The sequence below is a fragment of the Myotis myotis genome, unplaced genomic scaffold (genome assembly GCF_014108235.1).
Source record: "Myotis myotis isolate mMyoMyo1 unplaced genomic scaffold, mMyoMyo1.p scaffold_m19_p_20, whole genome shotgun sequence".
In the NCBI taxonomy this organism is placed as follows: domain Eukaryota; kingdom Metazoa; phylum Chordata; class Mammalia; order Chiroptera; family Vespertilionidae; genus Myotis; species Myotis myotis.
Genome location: NW_023416325.1, coordinates 2,462,400 through 2,486,430, shown reverse-complemented (window position 1 = coordinate 2,486,430; position 24,031 = coordinate 2,462,400).

The window sequence follows — 24,031 nt, the reverse complement described above, 5'->3', positions numbered from 1 at the left end:
TCTGGCCGTCGGGCGGCCTGCTCGCTCGCGGGCCCGCCCGCCGCCCCCCGCACATTCGGGAACAGCCTGCAGCAGGAATGCCATATTTCTATCATCTCCCAGACAGCCTCAGCCCCGTTCAGAGCTGTTTCCCCCTGGCTCGCAGCCAGGTCTAAGAGTTTCACGAAAATTCCCAAGACCTTTTGCCGTCTCGACTTGAGAAGACGGGGCTGCCGGGGCTGGGGGGAAAACGAGAGGCTACTGAAGACAGGAAGCAAGCCGCATTCCTGGGCTCAAGGAGGTAGGGCTGGCGGAGGCTCCGGGCCTGGGACATTCTTCTCCCAGTTAAAAATATGCGACCCGTCAGCTTCGGCACCAGCCTCTGCGGCCTACACCAACCCCGGAGGCAGGAAGGTGCGTGTCAGGCTGGGAAGCAGAGGTTGGTGGACCCGCCATTGTCCCTGCAGGAGGTTACAGCTGTCCAGGAGGCTGAGAGAGCCCCAACTGCCCTCATCTGCAAACAGATGGGGTTACTGCTCACCCCCTGCCCCTGTGAATGGCGCCTCCATGAGATGGAAGGACTCACTGGGGCCAAACTTGACCGAAACACGGGTCTCCAACTCCTTCCGAAGGGTCCTGGACTTTGCCTCTGTCTATAATGACACAAGAGCCTGCCATTCAAAGGGAGCCCACCTGTCACTTACAGAGACCTGGGGTTGGATTGAGCGAGGTGGGGCTGGGGATAGGAAAGGGAAGAGAGGCAGCTGCTGGAGATGGGGACCCCCTGAGGGCTCCTGAAAATCTGGCATTGGACTTGGCATTCCTAACTCGGCTCCAACTCCCTAGCTCTTTGACTTGGGCCGGGAGACCTGAGCTTCGATTTCCTCACCTGTACAATGGGGATAACCTTATCAAGTTTGCAGGGTTCCGTGTGTATGTGAGACCGCACACGTATGCGCATCACAGGTAGCAGCAATGAGGATGGGTCGGTGTCCAGAAGGTGACCCAGACTATCAGAAGGGCAGCTCAGTCCAGGGCTCCGTTCCAGCAGGAATGGGCTAAGCAACATGGCTCAACCGCTCCTCCTCCAGGAAGCCTTCCTTGACTGCTTCCTGCCAGGCTGCTTTCCCCTGCCTGGAATCTACCGCGAGGCCGAGGTCAGAATCACACGCTATCCCAGCGTCACACCCTCAGCGTGTGGTGGCCTGTGATGGTGCCGAGTGCCCTTCCCCGGCCTGAACGACTTTGCTCCGTGTTATGTGTTTGGGGCTCAGTGCAGAGTTTGCCTCCACAGCCATTCCGGGAGGACATGGCCCCGTCTGCCTTTCTCCAAGTTGGAAAGGGCTGCCTGCAAGAAAGACACTCATTGGGCTGAAATGGAGTGTGTGTGACTGTGTGCATGTGTGAGTGTGCGTGTGTGTGCACAGATGTATGTGAATGCCTCTGTCTGAGTCCATCTCAACATGGATGTGTCCATGTCACGTGTGCCTCAGAGAGTGAGTGTGTGTCTCAAGGGAAGGAGCCCCACAACCAAATCCCCTGGCGAGAGTCCGGCAGGGGCCTCCCCGTGAGGGTCCCTGGTCCCTACATGTGCAGGCCCAGGTGCCGGGAGTAACGCGTCCACATTGTCGACCTGAACGTCTGGGCGCGTGGTCTCCTGTCGCCTCCCCTGCTCCGTGCAAGGCGGTCCCACGCGTCACCCCGTTTTAGAGACGAGGACCCGGGCTCACCAGGGGAAGCCTCTCACCCAGGGCCCCGCAGCGGGAGTCGGGATCCAAACCTGGGATCTTCCAGGGAGACCAGAGGACAGACAGACAGACAGACAGACAGCGGCGGCGGGAGGGACAGCATTCCTGCTCAGCCCCTGCCAGCACTTGGCGGCCCGTCCCCACCAGCCCGTGACAGCAGCGTGAAGGCGGAGGCGGCAGCGACAGCTGGTCCCCACCCCAGTCCAGATGTCGGAGAGACAGTCTCTCCCAAAATACTCTCCCCGTGAAGTCAGAGCCCCTCGCGGTGTAAACAAAACGTGCTGCTCAGACTCCACCGAGGCCCCCCTGCCCCCCAAAGAGCTCGCGGCCCCTCGCCCCGCAGGGGCGCCCCTCTGCGTGGGGACGGGCTCGGGTCACGTCTCTGGAAGCTTTTGTTCAAATGCGAAGCCATTCTGCTTGGTGGGGCCAACCGCTCTTAACAGAGGACAGGGCCCTGAGGGAGGGGACGGGGAGAGGCGAGCTCTGCTAGGACCAGGGGGCCTGGTGAGAGGTTCTAACTCTTGCCTGTTCGGCCCCTTTTCTCGCTCGCCAGGCCCTAATCCTGCTTGTCTCCGTGGCAGAATTTTCCAGGTCCCATCCACATCCTCCTCGGCCCCAGTCTTGCTCATATTGTTCCGCATACGATTTCGATCAAAGGAAGAAGGTAAGAATGTTGCTGCCCATAAAAGGAGGAAAAGAGAAAGGACCCTCCAGGGTCACTGGTTTGACCGAACCCAAATCTTGGATGGGACGGGGCCCATCTGAAGCTAAAGGGTGAATCGTTAGTCACGTGGGTGTGTTCGGTTCCCCACCTCCTGCTCCCCGTAAGTCTCTGTGCTGCTGAGGGTGCGGCCAGGGGCCGCTGGGTCCCGCCCACAGGGTCCCCGAGGGAGAGGGGCTTTGGGAGGACAAGGCTCTCCCTGACACCAGCCCCACTTCAGGCGCAGGGTCAGGTGAGAGGCTGGGGGAGTCTCCGGGAATAAGTGGGCCCATCAGTCACCGGGGACCTCCAGCCTTCTGCCAGGAATCAGAGAGGAGGCCACTAGGGGGGGAAATGCTGAGACAGGCAGAGCATCCTCACGGAGAGATGATGGAGATGATGGCCCAGGATTGGAGCAGGATTCGAACCCAGGCAGCCGAGCTGCATGGCCTGGGTTCTTACTCCATGCTGCCCAGCCAGCAGAAGGTCCCGCAGCTGGAGCTAGAGGGGGGGACCTGGCCTGCCATGGGCTCAGGGTGCCTGCAATCACCCACATCAATGGGTCTCCACCCCAGAGGCCCCTCCCAGACAGGAGGCAGGAGCAGCGGCCGCGTCCAGAGCATGCAAAGGGCGGAAAGTCGGGGGGCTCGGCGTGCGGCACAGATCCAGTGTTGCCCCGGCAACGCAGGACAGCAGCCTCCGACACAGGACAGGCCCAGGAGGAGGCAGGCAGGCGGGGAGGGCCCTGCTAGCCTGAGGCCAGTAGGGTGCCTGGCAGTACCCGGCAGGTTTGAGGAGCCAGAAGCCAGTGTGATGCTGGGAGCCGGGAAGGCTGACCACAAATGGGCTCCGAGCCATTTGGCTGAGGGCAATTCCGCGGGAGGGGATCCTGGCCAAGGTTGAGCCCGTGATCAGACACCCAAAGCTGGGAGGGGCCTGGAAGTCCCCTGACCCACCCCCTTCGCTGATGCCAGGAGCCCTGGCAATACGTTGGCTAGGATCTGCTTGCATGCCTCCAGTGACAGGGAGCTCACTCCCCACTTCAGGTGCACACACATCTGTTTAATATTGAACCTAATCAGCTCCTATGCACAGCCCTTAGACCGGACTGAGCAAGGCTGAAAACTGCCCAGGTCCCATTTATAATGTTTTTATTTTTTTTTTTTATGCCTTTGTTGAAAAACGTAAATTCCATGAGAATGATCTGAGTATTTTTACCACTATCTCCCTAGTTCCTCCCTCCTAGTAGACTCTCCATAGCTGTTTATCAAATGATTGAATCAATCAATCAATGAGTCGATGGGGTTCGCGGTCTGGCAGATATTAGTTAAATAATGAGCCAAATCAGTGCATCTCGCCTTCTAATCCATTCCCCGCTCTGTGGCCAGAGAGATCCTGGGAAACCCCAAGTCCCCGGCCCCCGCGAGGCTGGGGAGAAAAATACCCTCTCGATCATCACCGCTGGAGACGGCAAGTGTTACAGCCTCTTAGAAAAGCGATTGCGCTACCTCCCTGAACATGTAAAATCTACCTTAGGGCCCAGCCAATCCCCCTCCTGGGAGCCTCTCCCACAGAAGCAAACGCATAACGCTTAAGGCCGTGCGCGCACGAATGTTCCCCGCAGCATCATTTGCAGCGGCAAGAAATCAGAAAGGCAAAACCAAAGCAAAGCCCTGGGTCGGGGAAGGGAGGATGCGTGGGGCGCGTCACGCCAGGGAATGGTACCCCCTGGACAAGCGGGAGCAGAGCTCCGCCGATTGATCGATGGGCTGGAGAGATCGCCGGGAGATGCTCCGAGCGAGAAAAGCAAGCGAGAAGAGCCGGGCGGAGAACGGGGTGTGCGGCGGGAGCCTGCAGCTACCACAGGAAACCAGTCACGCAAGTTCACACGTGGACGTGTATGTGTCTGATTATGATGGTAGGAACACGGGGACGGGTGTGACAACGGGGGGAGAATTGAGACGGGGCTGTTAACTCGGCTGACCTGCTCGGGAGGCTCGCCTGAGGTAGGAGCAGAGGCTGGAGGCAGCCGAGGAAAAAGAAAGAAAGAAAACGGTCGGCACTAGAGAAACACATGGGTGACAGGAGATGGACACGGGTATATAAAACTATGTAAGTGGGTGGTGCATAGAGGAATTAAACAAAACAAAACATTGGAGAGAAAGAAAACTCAAACCTGACCGTGCCCCTCCCCACCCCTCCTCACCCTTGTCTGTGACCTTCGGCCTCACTGTCTACACTGCGCCCCTTCTCTCCTCTCACCCAGGACATGTCACAGTTTCCTGACAAGCCCAGATCTGCCCCACCTTCAGGCCTTCGCACATGCTGTTCCCTCTGCCCGGGATGCCTTTCCTCGCTGTCCTAGCAATCACATCGCAGCCTCCTTTTGAGGATCCCTGGGAGATATTTCCCAAGCCTCCAGACTACGCACGAGCTGATGCTATGAGCGCCTACTGTTTACCAGGCGTGGGGTGGGCTCTGTGAGCCACTCCCAGGCCTCGCCCTCCCACATCCCCTGGATTTGAGCTCCCGGGCTCTGCTGCACCGAACACCGTCGCCTCAGAGCCGCTGGCTCCCTGCTGAACTCGCAGCTGCGCTGGATCCATTCCAGTTCACAGAGGAGGAAACTGAGGGTCAGAGTGGCAGGTCCAGTGCCCACTATCACACAGCTAGCGGGGCAGGATTGGAATCCACGACTCTGAGCCCTAGGCCCAGCTTCCTTCCTCCCCATGGAGGACAAGATAGGAATTTGGTTCAGGGAAAACCAACTGAGGGATAGACTCTCTTATCTCAGACACATGCCCTGGAGTTGTCGGCCAGCAGCAACCACAGGCCCCGACATCATCAGGACCCCTCACGCTTCCCAGCCAGAGAGAGCCTCCACCATCCCGTCCCCCTCCCCCCCCCCATCCCCCACTTGTGGCTCTCACCACCGCTCACCTACTATTTACCTGCCTCATTAAACACCCTCTTCCCCGGCCCCTCCTGGCCCCTCTGCCTCCCATGCTGAGAAAGTGCAAACTTTGGGACAGGTACATAAATCACCCGGGTTTGGCAGAGCACTTCTGTGTTCACGTCACCCGGGCTGGGAGGCGGGAGCCGGACCCGGCCAGGTTTTAATCAGATGCTGCTGCTGCTGTTGGGTTCTGCCTGGCTGTTCACACCAGAAGTTTCCTGAGAGCTTGGGGACAGAGGTGGCCTCCACAAGGCCTTATCATTCAGAGCCTCCGCATCATACTCTATGGAGGCCTCCCAGTGGGTAAGTCCTGGCCCAGAGAGGGGGAGGGTCTTGCCTGAGGTCACACAGCAATGCAATTAATTTGCCTTGAGGGGGAGGAGCCTTCTAAGTCTTATTAACTCTTCGCACCCAGCACACTAAGAATTACACATACGAATTTCATAAAGGTCTGGAGGGAGGGAGGGAAGGAAGAGAGACAATGAACCCTCAAATTTTAAAATAAGGGAGACTGAGGCCCAGAGAGGGGAAAAGACCTGTCCAAGGTCACACAGCAAGAACAGCAACCAAGCCACCAGGTATCAGAGTGTGTCAGCACAGCCCCGAGTGTCCGCCCTCTGTCCCCTCCTTTGTGCACACACAGGAAGGCCTGCACTGGCCTTGAGCCGGCTGCTGGCTAGCGGCGCGTCCGGCGCTGGGGAAGGCACCGTGGCGGGCAGCTGGCCAGGAGCCGGCCTCATGCAAGCCCGGGCCTCCCCACTCTCCCTCCGGTGAGCCATGCAGTCCCCCGAGGAAAGCGGTTGGGGAAATCAGCCCTCTTGTCACAGACAATTGAATTCCAACCAATTTAACTGTCAGGATGGCACTCACAGACCCGCGGCCTGGAGCTGACGGCCCTGCAGTCAAAATACACCCCTGACGCCTCCGCCATGTGAATTATGGGCCCGCGGCGCGGGCGAGAGGCTCCCGCTGACCTGCTTCCCTCTCGCTACAGATCAGGAGGTTGCAGGCAGTGGCCAGGGGGGTTTTAACTCACTAGGCAAGGAGCCCTGTCCATTAGCTGCAGGAGGGCTGGGAGCTGGGGTGATGCCTGCCCAGGGGCCCTGGCAACCTGGACAAACATGCCTGCCAGGGCTCAGAACCCGGTGTCTCCGTCCCACAGCCGTGGCCCAGGATCCACTGGAGTCTAGACCCAATGAAAGGAGTCATGGGTAGGGGGTCGAGGGGGCCTGGCAGGAAATGGAGGCTGCCCAGCACCCCTAGGGCCACCTGGCTGGGGAGGGGGTTACAGAGTTGGTAGCATTGAGGGGGCTGGTTGTGGAGCAAGTCACATGTGGTTGCAGAGATAAAGCAGCCATTGATTTTTTTCATCTGCCTATCACTTCATTCATTCATTCGTTCGTTCATTCATTCATTCAGCCTGTCATTCATTCATTCACTCAGTCAATCATTTCCTCATCTAAGACTCAGCAGCTGGAAACCAGCAGGTATCAGGCTCAGCTCCTCACTGGCAGCCAACCTCAGGCCCATCACTTCACCTCTCCTGCCTTGCCCTGCTCATCTGTAAAATGGGGCAATAGGAGTCCCCTCCTCATGGAGTAGGTGGGGGGATTTCATGAGATGGTGAAGGTACTGTGTTGAGCACGGGGCCCAGCACGAAGCAGCCGGCGTCAGCCACTACTACTATCACTAGTCCTATAATTCAGGGATGTGACAAGAGCCCTGTCCTGGGGATAGGAGGCCTCAACACATCAACCTGCTGAGCTCCCCCAGCCAATTCCTCTGCTAATCTCTCACTAAAGGGTGTGACTGGGTGAGTAATTACTGCATAGCCGGTATCCAAGATTGAAAGGAAGAAACAGGGCAATAAACAGGCGCCTGTGGGAGGACATAGAGGGGTGGGTCTGTCATGAAGGGCCTCCTTGAGGAGTTGATCCCCACGCTGGGCTTTGCAGAATGTGTAGGAGTTTTCCAGAGATGGAGGAAAGGGCATTCCAAGCAGTGGAAAGAGCAGAGTTAAAACTCTGCAGGTCTGAAAGGACTGCTGGGCTCCGGGCACTATAAATAGTTCTAGAGAGCCAGGGGGTGGGGTGCATGTGGGAACACAGGACAGGGAGCTGCTCCGGCCTGTTCGGGTGAGAGCTGGAGTTTTCAGGCCTCAGGGGAAGCATGAGGGCAAGCTCTGGAGGCCAACCCATGTTCAGGTTCCAGCCTACCCCCTCTGAGCTTCAGTTTCCTCATCTGTAAAATGGGGCTTGTAGGCTTTGGTCACAGCACTGTTTGCGAGTCACCCTGCCCGTTTGTGCCTACAGGGGTAGAAGTGGTCAGGTGACCATTTGACAGTCCCCCCCCCCCCCCCACCAACCCCCAAGCCGAGAGGGCCTCACCTGCCGACTAGGGCAGCGGTCACCAACCTTTCGGACCTCACGGACCACCCATGGTCTGCGGACCACTGGTTGTCGACCGCTGGACTAGGGGGTTTAGACGGCACCTCCCGGTGAGTTCAGATGCTCAGACATGGAGATAGTGCACAGAGTGGAAAACAGAGCAGTTCAGCTTTGCCTGGTCCTCAGGCCACACCACTCGGGGTGCCCTGAAAATTAATATTTTTTTTAAATGCAGTAATTTTTCTCCTACAATCCAATCTTCCTGCCTGGCAGCTTCTCCGCACTGAAGACTGTACCTTGGTCGAGGTGAGTGCGTCAAAGGTAACGTGTCACTGGAGGCCCCTTTCTGCTTCATAACACAGATCAGAAGCCTCGGGAAGCCGAGGCAGCCAGGACTGGCCCGCCCCTTCTTGGGAAGAGGCCCTGAGTATCAGGCATCGTGCCCTCTGCCTCCTCCCAGACTGGGGCCCCTGGGGCTCCAGCTCCCTGCACCCCAGCTCTCGCCTGCCGTGGGTCACCTGCTCACCTTCCTCCTCACACGGAGCCCCCATGTCTTTCCTCGTCAGCGTCTATCTTTTTCTTCAGCTTTGTACTTGGAGGCGGATGGGCATCTTGCAAATAATTCTGCTTTCTCTCTTCAAACTCACGTTTCTCTCTCCTCCTCTTCCTCCCCTCCCACCCTCTGTCTCATCTCTCCCTTTCTCCCACTCTTCCCCTTTCCCCGATTCCTGGCCACAGATTCCCAGCCGGTCCTCCCCAAATCCAAGGCATATCCCAAACCCGGAGAGGCCTGGGTTCAAATCCCACCTCCCCCTCTTCTTGGCTACGGGCCTTAGGCAAATCCCTTCACCTCCCTGGACTTCCTTATAGTAAAGCCTTCTTACCTCATCAGATTGCTAGAGAATTTTGTGAGAAAATGCACATAATGCACTCAGCGTAGCACCTAGTAGGCCTGCGATATACGCTCATAGCTGTTGTCCAGGCTGCTGGGTCTCCTGCTGTTATCATTGTCGCTGTCACCCCTCGGGCGAGAAAAAGCTGGGAAGGGTGAGCCAGGAAGATGGAACCACGTGGGTGAAAGCCCCTGAAGGATAATGTAACATAGCCAATTTGGGGGAAGGGACCATCAAGGCCCTCAGAACTTATAAAATTTTTTATAATATCCTGAGAGCCCAAGTCCCCGGCGTGGTGGGAAAAGACTGGTTTCCCCTGGGAACCAGGGAAGCATCCCCGTAAATCACACCCAGTTAAATGCAGGCAGCGGAGTCGAGAATGCCTTCCCCAACCTCCCAGTCTCCAGCGCTCAGCCTCCCAGGCCCCCTCCTCAAAATAGTGCTCAGACTCCAGGCCTGGGAATGGCGAGGCCCGACAGCTCTGGAATGCAGGCTGCGGGGACCTGGGGTCCCGCCGGAGCTAAATGTCTGGTGCTCCTCACCTCCCGCCTCCCACAAAGGACCAGAGTCTCGGCAGAGCAGCCCCGGGAGACCGTTTCCCTTCTCTGGTCTGTCCTGTTCCCAGCCGCCGGCCTTCGATGGGGCCTGCTTCCTTCCTGCTCAGGAGCACCCCGTGGCTGCCCTCGGCCTGCCAGCCACAGTCCAGCTCCCCACAATGACATTCATGCCCCTTTGCAGTGGGTCCCCATCTGCTTTTCCACCTCGTTTCCTCCACCTCCATCTGTACCACCCACAGGTCCCCTATTTCAGCCACCCCAGATTGTGTGGACTGCCCCAAATGCCGGCCAGTCTCCAGGCCATCTGCACATGCTGTTCCTCTGCCTGGAACCCCACTTGCTCCCACCGTCCCTCTGGAAAACTCCTACTGACCCTTCAAAACCCCCTTCCAAGGGTGCCTTCTCAGTGAACTCGACCTAGAATGAGCCTCCTTCCTCCTCCAGCGCCCTCCACACTAGGGACACACACACCCATGTCATCACCCACGGAAGCCAGGATGTCACATCTAAAAGGGACCTCGGGAATCCTCCAGTCCTATTCCTAGTTCTTTTCAGTAACAGGATCATGTTGTTCAAACAGAATTTTAAAATGGAATTCCAAAGTTTAAATGGATCCATGTAGGTCAGCTCCAGTTGAACTGAGACGAGACCCCATTCGCTGGGACCCTGAATCGTAAGTTACAGGAACTCAGCTCACGATGGCTAAAGCCATGAAAGGAACACAGAGGCTCTTTTCGCTGAAAAGTCCAAGACATGGGGTATAACTGGAAAGGTGATGTTGGAAATCTGTCTTGCATTTTTGTTCTACTTTCCTTTGCGTCGGCTTCATTCTCAGACTGGCTCTTTCCAAATCACAACAAAGACTCTAGTCCCCAAAGCTCTAGTCTCCCATCCCCCTGGCTCAACCACGCCAGAGGAAAGAGAGAGGTTCAATCTACATAGTTCCAGCAGTGCTGCTAGGAAAAGAAGGTTCATTGACTCTGATTGCCCAGATTTGAGTCGTGTGACTGCTCTAAACCAATCACCATAGCCAGGGCAATACGCTGCTCTCACTGGCCAATCCTGAGTCAGAGCCACCCTCTAGGTTAGGGCCACCCTCCAGAACCACAAGGACTAATGACAATCAGGGAAGAGAGAGTCCCCATGGTAAAAGCAGGGTGCTAGTATCCAGAAAAGGAATGTGGACACGCTCCCCAAAACTGATATCCACTCCACTGAACCCTCATCCCATCTTTAGCCCCCTTTCTTTAGCCCCCCAAGATGTTTTCTGAAACCCTGGCCCTGATTTGAAAACCATGCCTCCAGTCACATTTGATAGAAGAAAACAATGAAGGCTCAGAGAGGGAACACGGCTCCCCAAAAGTCACACAGCCCCCCTCCATGATCACACTCCCAATTCCCTGAACGGCCCTGTGCTTCCTCGATGAGTCTCCTCCCCGTTGGGTCCGCGGCATCTTCATTACCAGGTTTGGCTGAAAGGATTTGTCAGTTGTCGGCTTGCTTGTCTAACTAAATTAATGCTTTACATTTCTCCTCCAGTTTGCAAACTTTTAAAAAATTAATCCCATCATTTCAACAAGTGTAACAACTAAATTATCATCTTTACATGATTAAGGAGCCTGCCGCGTCTTCTCTTGGCAAACACTGCATGCACATAATTTTACTAAATGTAATAAACCAACCATAGAACTATTAATTTTGCCATGGTATTCATAACAATTAGAGACGCATGAACCTTAAAATGATAAAAACGGAATGGAATACTGAAATCGCAGGAATTCCCCAATCCTCCCTCCGCAGCCTGAAGACGATGTCGTGAGATGCAGATCAGGGTCGAGAGACAGAAATGGGATGTCATCTGCCTCTTAGCTCCATCACAGTCCACCCAGAATGAGACAGACCTGGGTGAGAGCGCTTGGCTAACTCAAAAAATGGTTCCTTCAGAATCTATAAGGAACAAGATATCAGGAAAAACTCCCTGCCTTTTCAGAGCTTTGATCGCCTCTACGAGTGTCTAATCCTGGGATAGCAAATACATGGCAAAGGTGCCATCCCCTCTCTTCCCATGCCCATGGCAGACATTATTAATTGATCACAGCACCCTTTCCAGCCTGGCCGTCTCAACACAGCCCTCTGAGGCAGGCATTACCAATCAATCACAAGATGATCTTATTTGCCATTCCCAACGCCGTAGTCCAATGCTAGTTTACAGGGAAAGGAACTAGGCTGCAGAGAGGGAAATGACCTGCTCAAAATCAAGTCGCGACTCAGGACAGAGCCTCAGGTGGAAGCTGGGATGCCGTGGTTTTATTTCTACAGGCCAGGAGTCATAATCACTGACAGGTGGCTCCTCCTTCAACCTCCTAGAGAAAGAGAAAGCCTAGCAGACCCCTAGCAGATCGAATGCCCTGTCACCCGTCTACTTTTTCTCTTCCCACCACTTCATCCAATGTCTACCAGCCCTTTGGTTTCCTGCCCTATCGGCGGAACTTTTCCAGAGGACGGTTTGGTGTTCGTATCGTAAGCCTTAAACATCAAATGCCCCCGTGCTCAGAATTCCTAGACATTATCCTCAGAACGTAAAGGGACAAGAGCCTAAAAGGCATATTCGTGGTGGTATTGTTTTAAATGGAATAAAATTGAAAAAAAAATAACCTAATAATTTAAATTTTTATTTAAAAAAAAAAACATTTTAGAACTAGATATTAACACATAACACCTTAGGTGTTAACTAGTGACCCAGCGCGCGAAATCACGCGAGACCCAGAGTCAAGAGCCCGCCCACCCGTGCACGCCTCACCACGCACGCAGCTGCCTGGTGACCTATCTTTGGTTGTTACAGCGTTAGGGCCACTGCATTTTTATAATATAGATACCACAGTGTTGTTGTTTTTAATAAAAAAATGCAACTTTTCAAACAATTATATGTGCTTTGGTGCCATCTCGATAAATAAGCGCTGACAGACGTATGCATAGCCAGGGTTGCTATATGCAGAGCTCAGGCAGTGCACCGGGCAACGAGTCACCCAGAATCCATTGTGAAGGGTGCCCATTGGAGCTGGACAACGAGGCATCCCTGCACGGAGCTTACAAAGTAGAAAAGGTTCTTTACCAAAATACTAAGAGCAGCTATTGGAGGGGGTGACTTTGTTCCTTGTCTTCATTTTCTAGTATTTCTGAAAAGAACATGGCTCGCTTATGTCAACATATAGAATAACCCTTTCTAAGCACTTTCCTGCTCCTAATCCAATCACTGCATATGCTGGCTCATTTCATGACATGGCTTACTCTGGGTGGTGTGTGTGTGTGTGGGGGGGGGGGGTACAGCATTAAATAAGCATCGATGGAGGACCGATGAGGACCAGGCATTGTGCTAGGGTGGCAGTCTCCGTCTTCAGGGGTTTCTAATCTAATGAGAGGGACGGGCATCAAGCAAGAGCCTTGCAAACCAGTGTGAACCAGTGCTGTGAGGGAGGGACTGAGCATCCTGTCCTGGGGTGCATTGGGGAGACTCCGGGAGCACATCTTGGGGTGTTCTGTGAGGCACATGCCAGGGCCGCCTTGCCTTCCCACCAGACCAAGCGCCTGCAGGCAGATACTGTGCCTTGTCCACATTGTTAGACCATGGAACGGAGACGCCCAGACACGCTCCAATAGAGGCTGGGGCTTCTAACATGCGCCTGCAGCTAGGACACTGACCATGGCCAAGGGCCTTATCTGTGACACTCGACATTTAATCCCTCGGGGCGCTGAAGCCAGCAGAACTGGGTTTGAATCCAGAAAACAACGGAACCTTAGTTTTCTCATCTGTGAAATGGGCAGAATCATGGGTTCCTAACTCCTGAGGATAAAAACGTAGTAAGACTGGCCATGTGCGATGCTAGGCTTGGGGGAAATGCTCTATCAATGGTGGCTTTATTGTTCTTTCTGGACCTCAGCTGATGAAGGGGCCAGACAACAGCCCCGCCCAGCCTTTCTGGATAGAACTGGAACGGGACCAGAAAGAAAAGACTTTTCCAACCTGGCGACCTCCCGTGACCCCTGGCCATGGAGAGCGAGGCTGGCCCAGTGGGCTGGGGCAGCTGGTAGAAGAAGTGACCTAGATATTTGCCGGTTCACCTTCCTCTGCCCCCCTTTTCCTACCCGTCCAGGCTCCAAGTCTTCCTCGCCAGCCATTCTCCCCACAGGTGGCCGCTCATTTCCGCTGAGGAAATTGCAGGCCGTGCCTCTGTGACACCCACCCTTCCAGGGACGTGGAGGCGATCTGGGCAGGTCCGAGAACTGGCGTTTCCCTCCTTGGCCCCCAGTGCTTCCTGGTTGGCCAGGAACCTTCCTTTTCTTCCCCAGAATGCACTGCAAGCTCATTCCTGGAGGAAAGGAGCTGGACCCGGAGCCGGGAGGCCTGGCTTTCCACTCTGGCTGTGATAGGATGGTGAGCAAGACCCCCCCGCCCCCCACCCCCGACTCCCGGTTCCCTGGCCTCAGTTTCCCCACCTGTAAATGAGGATTGGCTTCGATGTTCCTATAGGGCCTTCTTCCTCTGAGCGTGACTTTCTGATGCCGCATGGCCTTGGCTTCGGACACCCCCAGTGCTGACTAGCTCCCTCCTCCCAGGCGGGGTCAAGTTCCTTGTCAAGACTCTGCCTCTGCACAAGCCCTGACACCTTCCGCAGGATGCCTTTCCCTCCGACACTCCCTTCCCTGTCCCCCAAGCAGGACTCAGAGCTCCTCTGCCTGGAAATCTTCCTTGAACGCTCATGCATTCCCCGTTCCCAGACAGAGAGCCCCACTTTATCCTCAGCCCCGAAAGCCATCTCCACATCGGTGGGCCCCGTGACACCCTGGGCTGGACCTCCAGACCCCTGGGACCCACCTCGTGCCCGGACAACCACGTCTCCTGAGGACTTGGTTGACCAACTGGAGTCTTGCTCCCAGCCCCTGTGATGTGCTGAGGTGTGTGCTGGGTGCCAAGGATGAAAAAAGAACAAAGCCCCGTCCCGTCTCCAAGCAGCTCACAGCCTGGGACAGAGCAGGAAAGCTGATCATCTCAGTATGGTGTGGCTTTCTGGGCTCAAAGGGCATGTGTGCAGGTTGAGGTAGGAGAGAGAAGAGGACACTTCTGAAGGTGAAACTGAAGGTGATTCAGGAGTGAGGGTGGGACTTGGACAGATGAGGGTGGGGCTAGCGAGTGGGCGTGGTGTGGACCCCATATGGCCTGAGAAGGTAGCAGGAGATTTCAGTCTGGGAGTGAGCTGCTGAGGGGCTGGGCTGCTGTGTGGAAGATGGACTGTGGGGGCGAGAACGGCCTGGGGAAGGCCATTGCCGTCATCAGAGAGAGAGAAGAGGGTGGCCTCCATGGGGTGGCGGCCGTGGGGATGTGGAGAGGCAGATGGATTCATGAGAGAATTGGAAGGTAAATTCTCCAGGACTTGGGGGTGGCTGTGTCTGGGGGGGAGGGGGCAGAGGAGTGGAGGGCCCTTCAGAAAAAAATGGAGGTGACCCTGTTCTTCATCAGACAAGTGGCCCCAGAGGAGAGAAAGGAGGGAAAGAGAGGGAAAGATGGCTCCCGTGTGAGAGAAGTTGAGTCCAAGAAGACATTACATCACGGTGCACCGTTAAACACCGCAGCCGCTCCAGAACCAAACCTCGGACGCTGTCATCGCGTCGGGCTGATGACTAAGCAATGACGGCCCCCAGAATGGACGTACCCAGCAGACAAGGAGTCTCGGGTGTGGCATGCAGATTCTGAGAGCTGGGGGCTAAATCCAGAAGACTGGCCAGGGCCCCTCTGCTAACCGGAAGGCCACATCCTGGCACAGTGGCCTGAGAACCAGGAGACTCGGGCCTCTGTTGGGCCAGGGCCACCGTGGATTGTGTCACCTTGGGCGAGTCCTTTTTTATTTTATTTATAATATATTTTTATTGATTTCAGAGAGGAAGGGAGAGGGAAAGAGCAACAGAGAGAATCATCGATCGGCTGCCTCCCGCACGCCCCCTACTGGGGATCGAGCCCGCAAACCCAGGCATGTGCCCTTGACCAGAATCGAACACGGGACCCTTCGGTCCACAGGCTGAGGCTCTATCCACTGAGCCCAACCAGCTAGGGCTGGGCGAGTCCTTTTAGGTCTCTGAGTCTCACGGGGCTGCAAAAGAATCAGAAATAAGACAGAGAGAGAGAAAGAGGGAATTTTCTCAGTGGGATAATGGGAAATACTGGGTAAATTGTGCTGAATATTGGTATCAATTTTCTCGGTGGTGCCAGGTGCTGCACTCGCAGCCAGAACTGCGGCCCAGCAGTCCCCAGGCCCCGCGTCCCTGGCCCCGCGCTGGGAAGAACCTGCTCAGCGTCCCTGATTGAGATCCCCAGGGGTGTGCGCGTCTCCGTGGCTGAGGAACTGGAGGAAAATCAATGTGAGCCGTATAGTCAAAACAGAGTCTGCCGGGAGTGAGCTTTACCGGGGACTCCAGCGCGCCCCTTATCTAGCCGTTTGTTCTCCAAAGCGAGCGCTACCCTCGCTGCGAACCCAATAAGTCTTTCGGTTTGACTCGAAACTCCACATTTTTCCTCTTTAGAAAAATGTCACCGACATTCCTCCGTTTCATTACTCTCGGTGGCCGCAGGGAAATTGCCAGCAGAGGGGAGCTTCCGGCACCCACCACCGCGGCCGCCGCAGGCCCCAGCCGGCCGGGGCTCCTGCTGGACGCTGCCCTCGTCCACCTTGACCATCATCAGCCCTTCCCGGGCTGGTGCCGCCCCAGCTCACAGGCTGCAGAGCCCAGAATCCGCCCCACTCCCACGTCCCCGGGGTAGGCCCAGCGGGAGCCTCCAGGTCTTTCTGCCTTCGGGCCGGCTGGACGCCAGCTGCCCTGTGCCAGGCCCTGACCGTGTCTCACAGGTCTGCGCGTCTCTCGCCTGCTCTCTCTCTCTCTCTGCCTTTTATGCTTCCATCTCTCTCTCTCTCTTTCCCTTGCATGCATCCTCTGTGTACTTTTTTGTCTCTGTCTACCTCTGCCCCTTTTTTCATTCATCTCTTTACGTACATAATCAACAAATATTTATTGAGCACCTACTATTTGCCAGGCACTTTCCAGCAGTGGGTAACACAAGGTCCCTGTGCTCACCAATTTGACCTGAGTTTCCCCCCTGTGCCTCAGTTTCCCTTCTGTACAGAGAACCAACTTACCCATCAGGTACGGTGGTCACAGAGCTTAGGGCCCACACAGTTTTATGGGCTTTAAGAGTATTTTCATTTCTTTTAAAATCGGGGGGGGGGGGAGGAGGAGAACTTTTTGAAGACAATGTTTTAACTTATAGGATTAACATTTTCATCTTTATACCGACAGAGTCATAAAATATAACTTTTAATATTTTTAATGGAGGAAGGGGCCCACCGAAGCCATACTGTGGCCCCTATAAAATGGGGATGATGGCCATGGCCGGTTCGGCTTAGTGGAGAGAGCATCAGCCTACGGACTGAAGGGTTCCGGGTTCAATTCCGGTCGAGGGCACGTACCTCGGTTGCAGGCTCCTCCCCAGCCCAGGCCTTGGTTGGGGCTCGTGCAGGAGGCAACCAATGGATGATTTTCTCTCTGTCTTTCCCTCTCTCTTCCGCCCTCTCTAAAAATCAATGTGATTTAAAAATAAAATGAGGATGAGGATTTAAAAATAAAATGAGGATGAGGATGGTGCCTGCATGGAGAGCCTTTGGCCGAGACCCGGCGCCTCGAATGTGTTCAGCAAACACTTTTATTGCTGTTCTCGTCCGTGTTGTTCTTAGAGCAACAAGAGCTTGATCCAGAAGTCAGGACGTGGAAACCGTTCTGGGTGCTCTCCTCTCCCGGGACCTTGGGAAGCGGTCCCCTCGCAGGCCTCAGTTTCCCCAGCTGTACAGGGAGAGGGCTGGAGGCGGGACCCTCTCTGGCTCTCTCTCTGCCTTTCTGCCTGGGGAGGCGAGAAGCCCCACTCCCCCCACCCCAGGGGCCGTCCTGCAGCATCAACAGCAAGACCGCCCACTCTTCCAACTCCCCTCTCTCCCCGGCAGGTAAATATTACAGGTTCAGACGATGATTGTGGCCCCTCTCCTTTTGTTGATTTTTGTTAATTCCCGATGTTTGTTCTGGCCCAGGCCCAGCTCCCCTGTCTTCACTTGGTCACCTCTGACTCCCGCTCTCGGCACCAGAGTTCCCTGCAGGCACTGGTAGAACCTCTCCCGGGGGGTTCCGGGCACAGTCTGGGCCAGGGAAGCCTCCCGATGAAGCCGGAGTTTGCGAGGCATAACCTCCGCGGCAGCTTCCTGGGTGCCTACTCTGTGCCTGATGCTGTTCCAGGCGCTCTGCCGCAACGTCAGAGGCATCTTTGGGGAGCTTTCTGCAGGCACAGTGCAGAGCGTAAGGCAGGATAAGTAAGTGCCCAGGGGGGTGGGGGGGTGGATGTCATGGGAGGCGGCCAGGAAAAGCAGAGGGAAGGGCAAGCCAGTTCAGATGGGTCAGCAAACGTCCCCCCGAAAGATAAGTGATGCCTAAGCTGAGCCCTGACGCATGGATAGGTGTCAACTAGGAGCTGAGGGGAAGGAAGGGCATCCTAGGCAGGTGGAACAGAATGTGCAAAGGCTAAGGTGCCTTTCGTCCCAATGAGGGAGGTCATCCCCCTTTTCCGGATGAGGAAACTGAGGCTCAGAGAGGCCACACAGCCGGTGATCGCAGAGGCAGGACTTGAACCCAGGCCTGCCGGCTCCAGACTCCATCGCTAACCGCTAGACTGTGCCCCTCCCCTCCTGAGCATCCTGCCATCTCTCTCGCTGGCTTCCCTGGAGGAAAAGGTGAGGCAGGACCCAGCTCATCCACTGGGAGCGGTTTCTGGGCCGACAAAGAGGCTGCCACTTCTCTGTAAAGGAACTCCAGGGCCTCAAACTCCACCATCGGAGTTGGATGGCCAGTCACCTATAAAATGTGACATGCCCCTCATCCCCCCACGGGCCTGAGGGACCCAGGTGGGGAAACTGAGGCTCAGGCAGCTGCAGCACTTTGCCCAAGGTCTCCCAGTGCCAGGGACTGAGACGTGCAGCCCCCAAGGCTGAGCTCCCTGAGCCCCAGTCCTGTCTGTGGGCCGGACACTCCCGCCCCAGCCCCTCGGCTCGGCCCCAGCCCCCTCCAGGCCCTCCCCACCCCCCCCCCCACCCCAGGACAATGGAGCCTTTCACCAGCAGACAAAAGGAAAAAGTTTAAAAGGCGAGAATTATGTTTCCACCGTGGCCAAGGGGGTGGGGCGGGAGTCTGAGGTGGGGGGCGGGCTGGGGAGGAGCCGCGGCCTCGGCAGGAACGGAGGGTGTGTGTTTATTCATGTCTGACACAACACAATTTGATTTTCCACATAAAAGATCAAATAATATTTCAGTTACAGTTAATTACACACCCCAAAGGCACATCAAAAGGACGGTCTGCGTCCGCCCAGCCTGGCTTCGCTGCGCCGCGTGCGCCCAGATTTCACGCCCAGCTTCTCGGCGTCTGTGGCCCAGGAGCTGGGAGGCTCATGCCCAGATGGGCCTTTGAGGCTGGGCCAGGGGGCCAAGGTGCCTCTTCAGTCCTCGGGCTCCTCGCTGAGCTCCCAGGATGGCCCCATTCCCAACTGGTGCTTTGTCTCCCCACCAAAATAGTAGTCCTCCTAGCCGGTGTGGCTCAGCGGATAGAGCGTCGGCCTGTGGACCAAAGAGTCACGGATTCGATTCCGGTCAAGGGCACGTACCTTGGTTGCAAACTCCTCTCCAGCCCAGGCCCTGGTCAGGGTTCACGCAGGAGGCAACCAATCGATGTGTTTCTCTCTCTGTCCCTCTCTCTTCCACTCTCCCTAAAAATCAATAGAAAAATATCCTTGGATGAGGATTCACAACAACAAAGAAAAAATAGTAGCCCTGGTGGCAGTGTCTCATCAGGGCCCAGTGTCCCCATGAGGAGGAGCACTCACCCCACCACCACCCCAGAAGGCAAGGAAGGGAGCAGGGTGAGCAACATTATCCCCATTTGTTAGATGAAGAAAATGAGGCCCAGTAAAGTGATTTGCCAAAACTCACACAGCCTGGAAGTGGTCAGGCAGATTAATCTGATTAATTCCAAAGAACCTGCCTGTTCTGATATATCAATACCTTGTTGAAAACATTTTTATGGCCTGGCCAGTGTGGCTCAGCAGTGAGCGTCCACCCAGAAACCAAGAAGTCGCCGGTTCCATTCCCGGTCAGGGCACATGCCCAGGTTGCAGGCTCCATCCCCAGTGTGGGGCTTGCAGGAGGCAGCTGATCAATGATGTTTCTCTCTCATCAATGTTTCTATCTCTCCCCCTTCCTCTCTCTCTAAAAATCAATAAAAACATATTTTTTGAAAAGCCAAAAACACAATATTAGTGTAGTCCCACCTGCCTCACATTAAAAAAAAAAAAAATACCAAAACACATTTTTATGTTGTCTGAGGTGAAGGCCCACAAATTGCATGTGGGTTGTTTCTGCATTGTGTTTGTTGAATGAATAAGTGATTGAATAAAGGAGAAAGTGAACACGAAAGGAAGGCAGGGAGGATGGGAAGAAAGGGAGCTACCCTGCAAATAACTGGGGGACACAGGAGCAGGGCCGACATGGAGGGACACCTCTGAAGTGTAACCTTGGGGGATCACCGCCCTCCCAGACCTCAGTCCCCCCCCCCCCCAGTCCCCCACAGTGCTTCTCAGAACACTTGACAAAGTGAGAAAATGCCAGAAAGACTGAGCCTGAGAATCAAAAAGTCTTAGAATCAGAATATTCATGTAACAAATTCATTGAAACTGAAGGTGATGGAAACTTAAAATCATCCAATCAGAAAACTCGAGAGCAAGAAGAGCCTCCTAGCTGATGTCCTTCCCAGTGCCGTCATGAGGCCCAGAGAGGGTCTGTGCTCTGCCCAAGATTGCACAGCACGACGTTGGGCTTCCCCGCACCCGCACTGTGGGGCAGTCTGGGGTGGTGGTCAGTGTGCCCTGCCCCCTGGCTTGGGAATGCTGCCAGTGCCCCTCTCGTCCCATCACTGGCACTTTGTGTCATGGGAGGGGGAGCAGTCAGGGTAGGTGAGACTCAGAGTTTGTCAGGAGGTAGGGTTACCACACACACACACACCCCTGTGTCACCAGGGTGCCAGGGGACAGAAATCCGCCATCAGAACTGCCTTTGAAGGGCCTGTCACCAGCTGCTCCCAGTGGCGAGAGCAATGCCCTGGGGACCGGGCTACAGAGATGAGAGCTGGGAGCCCCAAGAGAAGGGGGACCTAGATCTGCTAAGATGGCAGTTTTGCCAGAAGGAGGGAAGACCCCCCCAATGCCGCTCCTTCTCCATTCCCAGCCCCTGACACCTCCCCCCCAACCCCTGGGCCTGGCGCTGGAGGCTGGGTTTAACCAAGGGGTCACCACGCACTGGCAGGGCCACGGAGGGCCAGCCACTTCCCCTCCCTGAGCCTATACTTCCCTCTGAGGGCACAGGACTGGGGGGCAGCGGGGGGCGGGGGCAGAGGAAGCGGCCTTGCTGGTGAAGGTTCCCAGCTGTGGGCATACTGTATGGGGCGGGGGAGGGGAATTGGGGCTGCAGGGGCCTGGCAGGGGGCAGGGGGCATAGCCAGGGCAGGAACTATTCTGGGCCCCTCTCCCCTCACACCCGTGCACCCCAAGGCCCAGATGTCAAACGACCATCCTGTTTGCCAGGCAAAGATGTTTCCTGTGCAGCCAGGCGGAGCCTACCCGGTGCCACCGCAAGCCCTTCCCAGAAGCCTCTGCTCCTCAGCCACCCAGGGACGGAGCCTCACACTCCCCACCTGACCCCCGCTGCTCCCCTCCACTGCCCCATCCCGCCAGCCTCAGTTCCCTCCTGCCCAACAAATCAAGACATCAGATGCCACCAGACTGAGGGAGTCGATGAATTAGACCCACTGTGGAAGGCCTGGCATGGTCGGTCCCTGATGCCAACCCGGGGCGTGGCCGTAGGATGGTTCTCACGTTCCAGCACGCAGCCAGCCCTGGACGAAAGATCAGAGCCGTGGTCATCATTTATGCTCTCACCCTTGAACTCAGCACACCGTTCTACATACAGTGGGTGCCTTGCGGGGGGGGGGGGGGGGCGCGGTGCTGGCCTCTCCCTTGTCACCATCTGTTTGTTTCCTTGAAGGCAGGGCTGTGTTTTATTTACCTTTTGCCTTGCATGTATCGATATGTATTAGATGGGTGAACGGAAGGATGGAAGGATGGATGGATGGATGGATGGATGGACGGACGGACTGATGGGTAGATGGGTGGATGGGTAGGAGAGTGGATGGATGGATGGATGGATGGATGGATGGATGGATGGATGGATGGATGGAAGAATGGGTAGATGGATGGATGGGTAGGAGAGTGGATGGATGGATGGATGGATGGACGAATGGGTAGATGGATGGATGGGTAGGAGAGTGAATGGATGGGTAGATGGATGGACGAATGGGTAGATGGATGGATGGGTAGGAGAGTGGATGGATGGATGGACTGATGGGTAGATGGGTGGATGGGTAAGAGAGTGGATGGATGGATGGATGGATGGATGGATGGATGGATGGATGGATGGACGAATAGGTAGATGGATGGATGGGTAGGAGAGTGAATGGATGGGTAGATGGATGGACGAATGGGTAGATGGATGGATGGGTAGGAGAGTGGATGGATGGATAGCTGGAAACAAGAATGAGTGGATGAGTGGATAAGTGGATGAATACAAGAGAGAAACCAAGGGTGAAAAACTACTCTTTTGCTATAGGACGCAGGAATCCTAGGCTCAAGTTTGCCACCTCACCCTAATCCATCGCGCGGCCCTGGTTAGTGGGCCACCCTCCGAGGCTTGTTTCCTCATCTGTCAAGCGAGCATCTGCCCTGCCAGCTCCCTGAGAGGCCTCGTGAGGCTGCTGGGCACCGCTTCCTGAACTGAAGTGCCCTGGTGGGCAGGTGGTGGCCAGTCCTGAGCTGGCTGGGGAGGCAGGAAGAATGGATGGCCCTCGGCGGGGCAGCCTGGCAGGTGATGGAGGGCCGACACCCTGGCCGGCTCTAATCCTGTGTGGCTGCCCCTCTAGTAAAATTTTATGGCTTCTGAGAGCAGGCAGAGAGCTGCCAGCAACAACTCACTGGGAATTTATGGCTGGTCTTTTCCCTCCAAGCCCTCCCTTCCTCAGCCCAACTCCCACCTACGCTGGGGTGCCTGGGCTTGACCATGGAGACCTGAGCGCCTCTGGGGGGCAGGGGAGGAGGGGCTGGATGAGGAGAAGCTAGAAGAAAACCCCAAGGTGGATGGCGGGAGCTGAAAGACCTGGATCTGAGAAGCATTTGCTTGGCAGAGGTTGTGCAAGGGACTGAGTCCCACTCTGCCTCGGGTTATAAAATTGCCTGTTATCTAAGTTCCCTTTGGGGAAAACGCAAATGTGGCTGCAGTAACCACAGGCCCTGAGCACATGGGCCTTTCCTACCACAGGGCCTTTGCACATGCTGTTTCCTCTGCCAGGTGCACCTTCTCCTGACCTGTGATCTGCTTATTTAACCAGCATGCACCTGTGTGTGTGTGCATGATGCATACGTAAAGGAGTGTGTCTGTGACTAACATGTACCTGGCACACAGGTGGGCATGTGAAGAGCATAGGCATGATCTCAGGAGAACCAGGGGACTGTTGTGAGGGAACATGCACATGTTGCAAGTACTGGGGGTGGCCACATGTGGTTGGGAGAAGGGGCAGAGCTATTTCTGGGGGGCAATGGGTCCCAGGCACTGCCAGGGCCTATTCACGCCCATGAACTTGACATGGGGATACTTGTATGACCCTCATTTCATAGAGGCAGAAACTGAGGCACCAGAAACTCACTGGAGAAGTTGAACCCTGACCCAAAGGAGGCTGTAAACCATCAGGGAAATGGAGGGGCTGGCCGGCTTGCGGGGTGGGGTGGGGTGTGGGGGGAGTATTGAGCTTGCTCAGAGGAGCAAGTGCAGTGTTAGGGGACCCAGGGGACCAGGTGACATAAGGAGGGAGAGATGGGGGAGGTGGGCAGGGGACAGGGAGAGAGGGATGAGCCAGAGACTAAGGGAGCCTCGAGGGCTGGCAGGAGAGCTGCCTGGGCCCCTGCCCTGGGACCCAGTGGACTTCCGAGGGTGGGGCGGTGGTGGCGCTGCTGCCGGCCTGGTCAGCCCCCATCCAGCTGATTTATGGGTGCTCTCCGCCCTCCGCCCACCGGCAGCCCGCAGCCACCGCTAGATCTATTATTGATGAACTTGGCGAGCCCGGCTAATGGACTGCGTGCTCCCACGGCGGCCTGTGGCCGTGCCGGCTGGAATACAGGCCTGGTTGCCCCAGCCAATGTCAAGGGAGGGGAGAATGGGCAGGGGTGCTGCCTGCAAGAATCCCAGCTGCCTCAGTCCCAGCCCCCGGGGTGGGGCCTGCTGGGCTCTTGCCAGGCCCCTTAGCAACCTGCTGGGTGGCCTTGGGCAGCTGCTCCATCTCTCTGAGCCTCGGTGTTACCCAGAATGCCCCGCGGGGACCTGGCCTGGACCAGATGACCCCCCTGCCGCACTTGGAAGGCAGCAGGTGGCATGGTCTCCCCAAAACTGGTTCATCCAAGGGGCCTGAGTTCTGTCCCTGCTTTGCCACCTCATGGCTCTGAGGCCTGGATCAGGGATTTAACACCTGCTCCCCCGCCCCCTTCCCCTCCGCCACCCCTGGAACCTCCCTTTCTTCACCTGGAAACATGTCGTAACATCTGGCTGGTGGAGCCGAGGTCAGAATTCAAACCGCAGG